This window comes from Budorcas taxicolor, chromosome 13, assembly GCF_023091745.1.
Source record: "Budorcas taxicolor isolate Tak-1 chromosome 13, Takin1.1, whole genome shotgun sequence".
NCBI classification, from domain to species: Eukaryota; Metazoa; Chordata; class Mammalia; order Artiodactyla; family Bovidae; genus Budorcas; species Budorcas taxicolor.
The window spans coordinates 65554034-65565720 of NC_068922.1; positions in this window are offsets into that span (position 1 = coordinate 65554034).

Here is an 11687-nt window from a genome sequence, read left to right on the forward strand (position 1 = left end):
CCAAGTGTTGCTTGCTACTCCTGCCCCCTCCCATAGTCCGTTCTCTACACAACCACCACAGCCTTGTTTTAACACGTCAGGATGTCTACATCTCCGTTCTATTCTCGACACTCACTGGGTGCAGGGGGGAAATACACACTTTCTGCCGTGGTCTAGCGGGCCCTGCGAAATCTAGGCCGAGGTACCACTTTCCCCTTTGCCTGCAGGGCTCCAGCCACACTGGTCTTGTTCTTCTTCCAGCTCATCCAGCTCATTTCTGTCTCAGGGTCTCTGCTCTGGGTATTTCCTCTGCCCACAACATCCCCCTCTCTACAGATCCAAGTGTGGCTGGAGTTTCCACTTTATTAAAGACTCCACTCATCATCATCACTCCTCTGTTGGTATCTACAGTAACTCAACCTCTTTCTGTCTTACTTTCTATTTTTCTTCCTAGTACTTATCACTCTCTGACATTATTTCCTGTCTCCCTTTACTAAATGTGCTAATAAAGGTCTGTTGAGGGACTTCCCTGGCGGTCCAGTAGTTAGGACTCCATGCTTCCACTGAAGAGGGTGCAGGTTCAATCCCTAGTCAGGGAACTAAGATCCCAAATGCTCATGGTGTGGCCAAGAAAAAAAAATGACAATGCCTTTGGAAAATAAAATAAACAACTCAAAGAACTCTTTCCATCCCACAAAAACTAGACTACTTTTTCTTTCTTTTTTTTTTTTTTTTTTACTACTTTTAAGTTTAAAATATAAATTAAAAGATCTGCTGAAACAGAAGAAAAAGCTCCGGAATAGGATCCACAGACAAATGGGACTTTATATTTGGTGCAGGACAAAGGCAAGCATCTCAGCCCAGAGGTAGAAAGGTAGACTAGTCAACACAGGGCGTTGGGATCACTGGGGAGACGTTTGGGGAAAAAACTATTTGAAGATGGTGGATTTATCACAGGTATGCCACTAGACTCCCTCTTGAAACTCTACTTTTAAAATGAAGAAACCGGGAGTTCCCTGGTGGTCCAGTGGTTACAATTCTGCACTTCCACTGCCGAGAGCATGGGTTCAATCCCTGGTCAAGGACTAAGATCCCACAAGCTGTGTGGTGAAAAAAAAAACAAAAACAAAAACGACAGCATAACCCTACAAGAAAGAGGAGAAGGGACCACACAACAAAATTGTTGGGGTAGAAAGTAAATGGGCAAGTATTATCAGATGGCAAAACCAAGCAGGCAGTAAGAAAAGGTGAAAATTTAACCTGATTTATACCACAGAATCGCCCCAAAGACTCAGAAGTTAGTGGCATCTCTAGAAGGGGGCATAAAGGTGAGGTTGGGAGAGAGGGCTGCTACAGGAGGAAATATTTGCAGCAGAAGGCTTAAAAGGCAGCTTGCTGGGTAGTCGCTCAGTCATGCCCGACTCTGCGACCCCATGGACTATAGCCCGCGAGGCCCCTCTGTCCACAGGATTCTCCAGGCAAGAATACTGGAGTGGGTTGTCATTTCCTTCTCCAAAGAGCAGCTTCAGTTCAGCTCAGTCGCTCAGTCGTGTCCGACTCTTTGCAACCCCATGAATCGCAGCATGCCAGGCCTCCCTGTCCATCACCAACTCCCGGAGTTCACTCAGACTCATGTCCATCGAGTCCGTGATGCCATCCAGCCATCTCATCCTCTGTCGTCCCCTTCTCCTCCTGCCCCTAATCCCTCCCAGCATCAGAGTCTTTTCCAGTGAGTCAACTCTTCGCATCAGGTGGCCAAAGTACTGGAGTTTCAGCTTTAGCATCATTCCTTCCAAAGAAATCCCAGGGCTGATCTCTTAAATGGACTGGTTGGATCTCCTTGCAGTCCAAGGGACTCTCAAGAGTCTTCTCCAACACCACAGTTCAAAAGCATCAATTCTTCAGCACTCAGCCTTCTTCACAGTCCAACTCTCACATCCATACATGACTACTGGAAAAACCATAGCCTTGACTAGACGGACCTTTATTGGCAAAGTAATGTCTCTGCTCTTGAATATGCTATCTAGGTTGGTCATAACTTTTCTTCCAAGGAGTAAGCGTCTTTTAATTTCATGGCTGCAATCACCATCTGCAGTGATTTTGGAGCCCCCAAAAATAAAGTCTGACACTGTTTCCACTGTTTCCCCATCTATTTCCCATGAAGTGATGGGACCAGATGCCATGATCTTAGTTTTCTGAATGTTGAGCTTTCAGCCAACCTTTTCACTCTCCTCTTTCACTTTCATCAAGAGGTTCTTTAGTTCCTCTTCACTTTCTGCTATAAGGGTGGTGTCATCTGCATATCTGAGGTGATTGATATTTCTCCTGGCAATCTTGATTCCAGCTTGTGCTTCTTACAGCCCAGCGTTTCTCATGATGTACTCTGCATATAAGTTAAATAAGCAGGGTGACAATATACAGCCTTGACGTACTCCTTTTCCTATTTGGAACCAGTCTGTTGTTCCATGTCCAGTGCTAACTGTTGCTTCCTGACGTGCATATAGGTTTCTCAAGAGGCAGGTCAGGTGGTCTGGTATTTCCATCTCTTTCAGAATTTTCCACAGTTTATTGTGGTCCACACAGTCAAAGGCTTTGGCATAGTCAATAAAGCAGCTTAAATATATCAAATAGTTGACTCTTAGATCCCTTCCCTATATTACTCCCTGCCCACCATGGCTACAACCCAGATCCTGGCAGATCAGAAATTTATTTTTAGGCAGGTCAGAATTATTTTCGAATGTGGAAGAAGGTCCCTGGACAGGTAGTTACTAGACACAGGAGACTGAGAAAATACCAACAAGAGGAATTACACAAAACTTCATTTACTAACTGTTGAAGATGTCCAGATCCTCAGCCTTCTTCTTCTACTCAGCTCTGGGAACACTGCCAGTGAGGCACAGAGCTCATGGTAAGACCCACCCGCCCCTGAGTCCACCCCTCCCCCCAGTTTTCATCCCCCGCTTGACTCCCAGAACTCTCAGCACAACAGGAAAAAAACAGAAATAGACTCATATCAGGGCATATAATCAGGAAAGTCCAGGATGAGAGGACATTCTAGAAATTTCTAGAGAAGCAAAAGTAGGTCACACGCAAAGTATCTGTATTCAGAATGACTTGGGATTTCCCAACTGCAATACTGAAAGAGTGATGCCTTCAAAACCTGATGAAACTTCTGGGTATATACCCAAAAGGATTGAAAACAGGAACTCAACAGATTCCTGCACACCCGTGTCTGTACCAGCACTATTCACAATAACCGAAAGGCGGAAACAGCCCAAGCATCCATGGATGGCTGAATGGATAAGCAAAAACGTGGCATATACACAAAGCAAAGTATCATGCAGCCTTAAAAAAGGAAGGCCATTCGGACACACACTCCAACAGGGATGAACCTTGAGGCCATTGCGCTGGGTGAAATAAGCCAGACCCAGAAGGACAAACACTGTATGATTCCACTTTTATGAGGTATCCAAGTAATCAAATTTATGGATACAAAAAGTGAAATGGTGGCTGCCAGGGGCTGGGGAAACCAGGGAATAGGGAGTTACCAGTTAATGGGTGCAGAGTTTCAGTTTGGGAAAATGAAGTCCTGGAAATGGATGGTGGTGATGGCCATACAACAATGTCAATGTACTTAATACCACGGAACCCCACACCTGAAAATGGTTAAAATTTTAAGTTTTATCTTACATATATTCTTCCAAAAAAAAAAAAAATCCAAAGAAAACTTATTTCCACGCTAAATTTTTCCCATACACTCATGGGAGTGCAAATTCTCAAAGTTTTTCCTACAACTGTACTCTGAGAGATGACAGATGTATACAAGGGTCCTTACTGCATTTTTGTTTGTGACAGTTAATACTGGAATCAACCCACATGACAATCCACAGCACACCACTAAGATAAATATGGTATGTCTACACAAAGAAATAAGAGGTAACTGCTGTGGGATTTCCCTGGTGGTCCAGCGGCTAAGACTCTGAGCTCCCAACACAGGAGGCCTGGGTTCGATCCCTGGTCAGGAAACTAGATCCCACATGCCGCAACTAAGACCCTGTGCAACTAAATAAGTAAATGTATATGTATATATATATATATTTTTTTTTTTAAGAGGTAATTGCTAAAAAGAACAAGGGATCTCTTCACATATGAAGAGAGAAAAGGCCTCTAAGATATACTGTTAAGTAAAAAAGGCAAAGTGATGAACAGACTGCATCAGGTAATCAACACTCCCTTCAAAAGTTTTATTTCTGTGTCAAAATCAGAGCAAAAGGCAAGAAATTTCATTTCCAAAGGGCTTTCCAGGTGGTACAGTGGTCAAGAATCCACCTGCCAAGCAGGAGACATGAGTTCGATCCCTAAATCAGGAAGATGCCCTGGAGGAGGAAATGACTCCAGTATTCTTGCCTGGAGAATCCCACAGACAGAGGAGCCTGGCGGGCTGCCGTCCATGCGGCTGCAAAGAATTGGACATGACTGAGCATCTAAACCGCAGCAGCAGAGGGGACAGACACTATTCGTCTTCTTGTGGGGTTAGGGCTTAATCTCTAGCAATATATTCATCCTAACGGTTGAAGCCACATAAGGGTTTTGTCAGAACTGAAACTTATGTAATTTGGGGGGGGTCTTTATTAAGAAAAATATGTTATATTAAATATATAAAATTGGCACAAATATGACTGTATTCAAAATGAGAAAAAAAGATAGTAAACTGCAAATTTTTAAACAACTAACAAATATCACATCACAAATATCACTATCACAAAAGTAGTTTTTTTCCTACTTTTGGGGGTACTTTTAAAAGTCTTCTCTTTTTTTAAATAATTTTATTTATTTATTTTTGTCTACATTGGGTATTTGTTGCTGCTTGGGCTCCTCTTTAGCTGCGGTGCACAGGCCTTCTCATTTTGGGCTCTTCTTCAGCTGCGGTGCACAGGCCTTCTCACTGTGGCGGCTTCTCTTGTTGCGGAGCACAGGCTCAATAGCAGTGGCGAGTGGGGTAAGTTGCTCCTCGGCACGTGGGATCTTCCCAGATCAGGGATCGAACCCATGTCTCCTACCCTGGCAGGCGGATTCTCCACCACTAAGCCACCGGGGAAGTCCCTGGAGGCACTTAAAAAAAGAATACATTTATTTACTTATTCAGCCGCGCTGGGTTCTAGCTCCATCATGTGGAATTGTCAGTCTTCACTGCAGCATACAGGGTCTAAGCTGTAGGGTGTGGGATCTAGTTCCCTGACCAGGGATTGAACCCAGGCCCTTTGAATGGGGAGTGCAGAGTCTTAGCAACTGGACCACCAGGGAAGTCCCTGGGGGCACTTTCTTTGGCCTTATGATAATAGCTTTGTAATACAATTTTTATAGAGAGAAAGTAAAGATGGCTCAGTTTTTCTTCTGATGTGTACACTTTTAACTGTGTACACTGCATTAAGCACATTCTTGGCAGAAGAAAAGTTCCATTTTTAATAAGTGCTGGTTAAAAACTGAGCCCTCTGCTTCCATTTTCACGGTCTCCATGATTGGAAGAATTTGCCACAGACCAGCTTCTGACTGGAGGTTTCAAACCCTGTCATATCTTTCTTTAGTTAGGTACCTCTGGTGTGGATTCTATAGGACATCTTTATATGGTGCTACTATTAATGCCTCTGTTCCTGTAAGGCTGTGTCATGAAAGCCTTCCCTCTACCAGAACAGTTGTCAGTATTTGAACTGTTGGCGGAAGTGACTGCAAATCACATAACTAGATAAACCCAACTTAAATGCCTTCTGGGCTTCCCCAGTGGCTCAGAGGGTAAAGAGTCTGCCTGCAATGCAGAAGACACAGGAGACGAGGGTTTGATCTTCCGATCGGGAAGACCTCCTGGAGGAGGAAATGGCAACCCATGCCGGTATTCTTGCCTGGAAAATTCCATGGACAGAAGAGTCTGATGGGCTACAAGACTGAGTGACTTAAGCACACAAGCATGCAAACGCATTCTAACTAAACCTTTAGGTAGATCCGAAACAATGTCCAGAGCCAACAGAAGGCCACTTAGAACAAGGGGAACAGTGAGGAGGGAGGTCATGGTGGAATAAGACAGTGGTCTTAGGTGATTGCATGCGTGCTGTCGTGTCCGACTTTTTGTGACCTTATAGACTGTAGCCCTCGGGGCTCCTCTGTCTGTGGGATTTCCCAGGGAAGAATACTGGAGTGGGTTGCCACTTCCTCCTCCTGGGAATCTTCCCCACCCAGAAATTGAACCCGTTATCTCCTGAGTCTCCTGCGCTGGTAGGCAGAATCTTTACCACTGAGCCACCTGGGAAGACCCTTAAGTGATTACAAGGGCAATTGCTTAATTTGTACATTTTATGGAAACATAGGACCTCTTCAGGGCCTTGGAAGAGACAGAGGCAAGTAAGGGTCCTTAAAGGACAAACATCAAGAATCCACCTACCAACGCACAAGACAGGGGTTCATTCCCTGGCCCGGGAAGAGTCCACGAGCCTCAGGGCAACTCACGCCATGGGCCACAACTACTGAGCCCACGTGCCCTAGAGGAGCCCATTCTCTGCAACAAGAGAAGCCGCCACGAGAAGCCCGAGCACCGAAACTAGAGCAGCCTGTGCTCACTGCAACCACACAAAGTCCATGCGCAGCAGCAAAGACCCAGCACAGGCAAAACAGATTATTTGTAAATGCAGATTACAAGAACCAAAGACAATTCTTCAGCCATCAAATGAGCAGAGATTAACACAAAACTGCTAACACTCGCGGCTAAGGACAAGGTAAGACAAGCACTCAAACACTACAGATGTGCTTAAGGAGAGCACTTCGTTAGCATGCCTTACAAACACGCACTCCAACTCCCAGTAATTCCACTCCAGAGAATCTATTTAAGGAAACGTTCAGAATTGCAAAGATATGTACTTCAAAATGTTAACTGCAATTGTTGACAATCAGGAAAAAATTTAAATAAGAGGGAGAGAAAAACACCTCTCAGGATGTGTGTATATATTTGCATGTGTCTACACGAACACAGAGAAACGCGAGGAAGAAAACAGACCTGCTATCACTGCTAATGCAGGAAGGTGGGAATAAGGGGGAGGTTACTCATTTTCTCTTTCTGTGCTTTTGCATTGTTCAACTTACCATAATTAACACAGTGTATTTGCTTTTATAATGTAAAACATACTTTAGGAGGTAAGAAAGTGCCCATGTATAAAAAAGATGAAAGCATGCCAAATAGAATCTGATCCCCATCTATCCTATCACCTGAGACCCTAATAAAAAGAATGAAAAAAATATAATCATTAAGTCTCCCAGTCCCCACAACAGCCAGCTCTGGAGGCTTATTTCTGTACGACCCAGAGGTTTACAGGTAGGGACTACCAGAAAAATAGAAAGGGATTTTTTTCAATCCCCGAATTAAAAGCAGAACACTTGCTAATTAACCTGGCTAGAAGCCAGAGGGCATCAAGAGAAGAGACTGTGGTATTTCTCCCCACAGGTTATTGACTCATCCCTGCCACATCAACATCCCCAAGTTAAGATGCTGTAACTTGGGGACCTTCTGAAATGCAAACTGCACAAGAAAATCACATAATCAACTGTAACTAGAAAACTACTTAAGAAAGTCATGCAGACATACACAATTTTTAAGTAATATTCCTCACCACTTAATTCTGAAAAGATAACAATTTTAAAGATTTTTTTAAATCTTAATCTAGCATTCTAATCTTTAACCCAGTGTTGCCTGAACTATGGACAAACAGATATTTATACATACAATATGTTGCTTTCAAAAACATTTAACCCTCAGATGGTAAAATGCCAAAGAAGGAAGAGACCTTTAGGATTATCATGACCTACCCTCTCAATTTCCTCAGACGAAGAGAAAGAAATGGGAACTCGGAGTGTCAAATGCCGCACAGCTGTCAGAAGCAGAACTGAAGACTTCCCTGGTGGTCCAGGGGTTAAGAATCTGCCTGCCAAGGCAGAGGACATGAGTTCAACCCCTGGTCTGGGAAAATCCCACATGCTGTGTGGCAACTAAACCCGTGCAGTAACTACTGAGCCTGAGCTCCGAAAGAGAAGCCACGCAGTGGGAAGCCCAAGCACCACAATAGAGAAAACCCACACGCGGCAACGAAGACTCAGAGCAGCCAAAAATAAATTAATTAATCACTAGAAAGAAAAAGGCAGAGCTAAGACATCTTGATATGGTATCTGCTCTTCTACAAATGCTGGATGCTATTCACAAAAGGGTTTTTACACAGCCTTTATTTTCTCTGACCCCCACCAAAGCCAGATGTTTTCCACAGATGAGAAAACTGAGGTTCAGTGGCTTTGGATGACTTGCCTCTATCACCAGGCGAGTTATTCCCATACCATTTCCACTACTGGGGGCTGCAGCGCAAACCCTTCATGACAACCTAAGGGGTGGGTTCGCCAGCTTCAAGCACATCCTGTCAAAGCACTGGATGCTCAAAAATCAGATGAATGAGGCGACTTCCCTGGCGGTCCAGCAGTTAAGAATCCACCTTCCTGTGCGGGAGATGTGCGTTTGATCGATGGTGGAGGAACTGAGATCCCATGTGCCTCAAGGCAACTAAGCCCATGCGTGCATGTGTGCTAAGCTACTTCAGTCATGTCCGACCTTTTGCAACCTTCCAGGCTCCTCTGTCCATGGGATTCTCCAGGCAAGAATACTGGAGTGGTTGCCATGCTCTTCACCAGGGAATCTTCCCCACTCAGGGGTTGAATCCGAGTCTCTTACGTTTCCTGCACTGACTGACCAGCTGCATGACTGAGCTACTGAATGTGCACTGGCGACGGGGGTTTTTTTTTTTTACCACTGGCGCCGAGAGAGCTGGAGCCACGAACAATGATGAGAGAAGCCGATGAGCTGCAACTAAGACCCAGAGCAGCCGAAAGTAAAAAAATAGTTTTTGAAAAATTAGATGAGTGAATACCCAACAACTGGGAGAAAGCTAATACAAAGCAAATTGTATTGTAACTGCTCAACAAAACACTTCAAGGCTTTTAAAGTAAGATGTTGATAACCTGAAATTCACAGGAGCTGAAAATGCAGAACCTCAGAGAAGAGAGCCACATATCTCCTAGACCTGAGACAGGTGGCCATCTGTTTGGTCTCAATTACCCAGATCTGTCTCACCTGATCACCCTGCCTCCCATCTCTTCCCACCTCTCCTCAGCCACTGTCTCAGAAACCTTTAGGAGCTCCCTACTTACTCACACTGCCAAATCCAAATTCTTCACCTCAGCCTTCAAGGCCCTTCAACTGATCCAATACAACTGTTTCCTGAGTTACTTACTGACCCTGGCCTTTGCTGGATGCTTCCCCGTTCACCCCCCGGGCCCCATCTCCCTTGTGCCACTGGCTATAACTTTGGCTCATGTTGGCTTCTGGTGAATATTGGTCCCTTTCCCCATTTCCATCGACAGCTCGGACGGTAAAGAATTTGCCTGCACTGCAGGAGACCTGGGTTCGATCCCTGGGTTGGGAAGATCCCTTGGAGAAGGAAATGGCAACTCACTCCAGTACTTTTGCCAGGAAAATTCTATGGACAGAGGCTATAGTCCATGGGATCGCAGACAGTCGGACATGACTGAGCAACTAACACTAACAGGTGAGAAAGGTACTGGCTGGCTTTTTTGTTGTTTTCATTTTTGGGGCCTCGGCCACAGCATGTTGGATCTTAGTTCCCCAACCAGGGATCAAACCGGTGCAACCTGAATTGGAAGCATGGAAGTCTTAACCACCAGATCACCAGGGAAGTTCCTTTTTCATTCCTTTTTTTTTTCTTTAAGAGAAATACATTTGCATGACATTCATTTGAACCTATGCAACAATCAAGTTCACTAGAAACAGGAACAATCAAGAAAGACCCCCATCCCAACGAGCCTCTGATTTGGGTTTTCAGGTGCAGAGGCTGGCCTGCCTTCTACAACCGGTCCAGTCCCTTTTCTATTTAGCCTGAGGGCCCTTGAGTTCCTGGACTCTTCCTAAAATGGCCTCCTGGGGGCCGCCAGGTTAGCCTGGGCTCTGAGGCCCCGCCCACCTCTCTCTCCTCTCCAAGCTCCACCCCAGACCTGTCCCAGGAGTCAGGACCCCAGGTTCATCACCATACCAGTCCTTCCCTCTCAAGGACACAGCTTTTCCGTACATGAAAAAAGGCAGCGGGGCAGGGCCCAAAACTGGATGACAGAAAAATGACAAAATAACCTCCCAGCTGGAAAAAGCTTTCCCACGAAAGTTATCAGCAAGTATACCCAACCCCCCTTCGTGCCAGGACACCACAAAGCGACATAATAAATAAGCCTAGGCCATCCCCTAGGTTAGCGCTCAGACTTACCCCAGTACACATACTGCTATGCGGAGGTCCCAGAGTGACTGTAAGCAATCGGCTCCCAGTGAGAGGCAGCGAGTTGTTTCACATTTTCCACCAAAGTAAATAGTGCTGCAAAGAACAATCTTGTGTAAGCATTCATGGTTGCACTTCTCAAGGGATTCCTAGAAGTACACTTCCTGGCTTAAAGGATGCACATAAATTCTGGTACTTAACCAGTTGAGAAACATTGTACGGTAATTCTCAAACTCTAGGAGTACTTAGGCTTTACCTGGGGAATTTGTTTACAATACACCATCTTGATACACTACCAGCAGCCCCGCAACTTCTGACTCCCCCTCCCCCTCCAGGAAGTCTGGGGAGGGGCTCCTGAAGCAGCTTTGTTATCGGTTCCCAGGTGGCTGTGCTGCAGGCTAAAAGGAGGAAGGAGCTGCTCCCTTCCCTTCGTTCTGATGGATTGATACCTGCTGTAGCACAAGAGCTGGGAAATACTGGCCTAGGGGGCTGCCGCTGGCTGAATACACAGGGTCATCCCATGCACTCGGCGCAATGCTTGTCGCCAAGTGCTGGGAACAGTCACATTGCCAGGCTCACCTGGCTGCAGCTGTTTCCCCTTCCAGGTCCCCCTTACCTAGGCCCCCATCCCCTCTGTGATCCTAGTGACCAGGGCCTTGAGGTTTTTACCTTTCTTACCCGAGACTTGATGTAAACCTCCCTTTCTCTCTCAGAAGGCTGTGGACAGAGCACCCCAATAAATTGTCTGGGGCCTCTAGTCAGGCCCTCGTTTCCCCATCTGAAATGGAAGCACTGGGCGGCAGTACTGGCACCCTGGCGATCGCAGCAAGGAGAGCAGTGTGGCCCACTGGGTTCTAAGCATTTGCAGGTTGGTCCGGCTTTAATGGGGAACCCAGGTGCACCTTAACAATCATTTAATCAGCATTCTGATGGGCTTAGGGCCTGGGGAGCAAACTAGACCTTTGTTCTGAGTTCTCCATAGTTAAAGTGCAGTTAAGATCAAAAGCCATTTCAAAGCTGATGATATCCAAGTTCAAGGGTCTTAGATCATCTGGGACCAGATGAGGAACCAGAGGCCCAGCAAAGGCCTTGCCCATTTCTAGGCTGACTCTGTGCTAGACTCTGTGCTAGGCTCTGCAGGGCACAAGGTCTCCCCGAAAGGCCAGCAGGTTGGTCAACAGATTATTTCACAGTATGTGGAACAGAAAGCAAAGAGCAGGGAAGAGTGCTGGTAGGGTTGGGGGAGACCAAGGAACAGATACTGGAGTTGGGTGTCCTGGGCAGAGGAAAAAGATACCAGCCAGGAGCACTGAGAGCTTTCAGGTGGTCTGCCTCCTTCAAGGG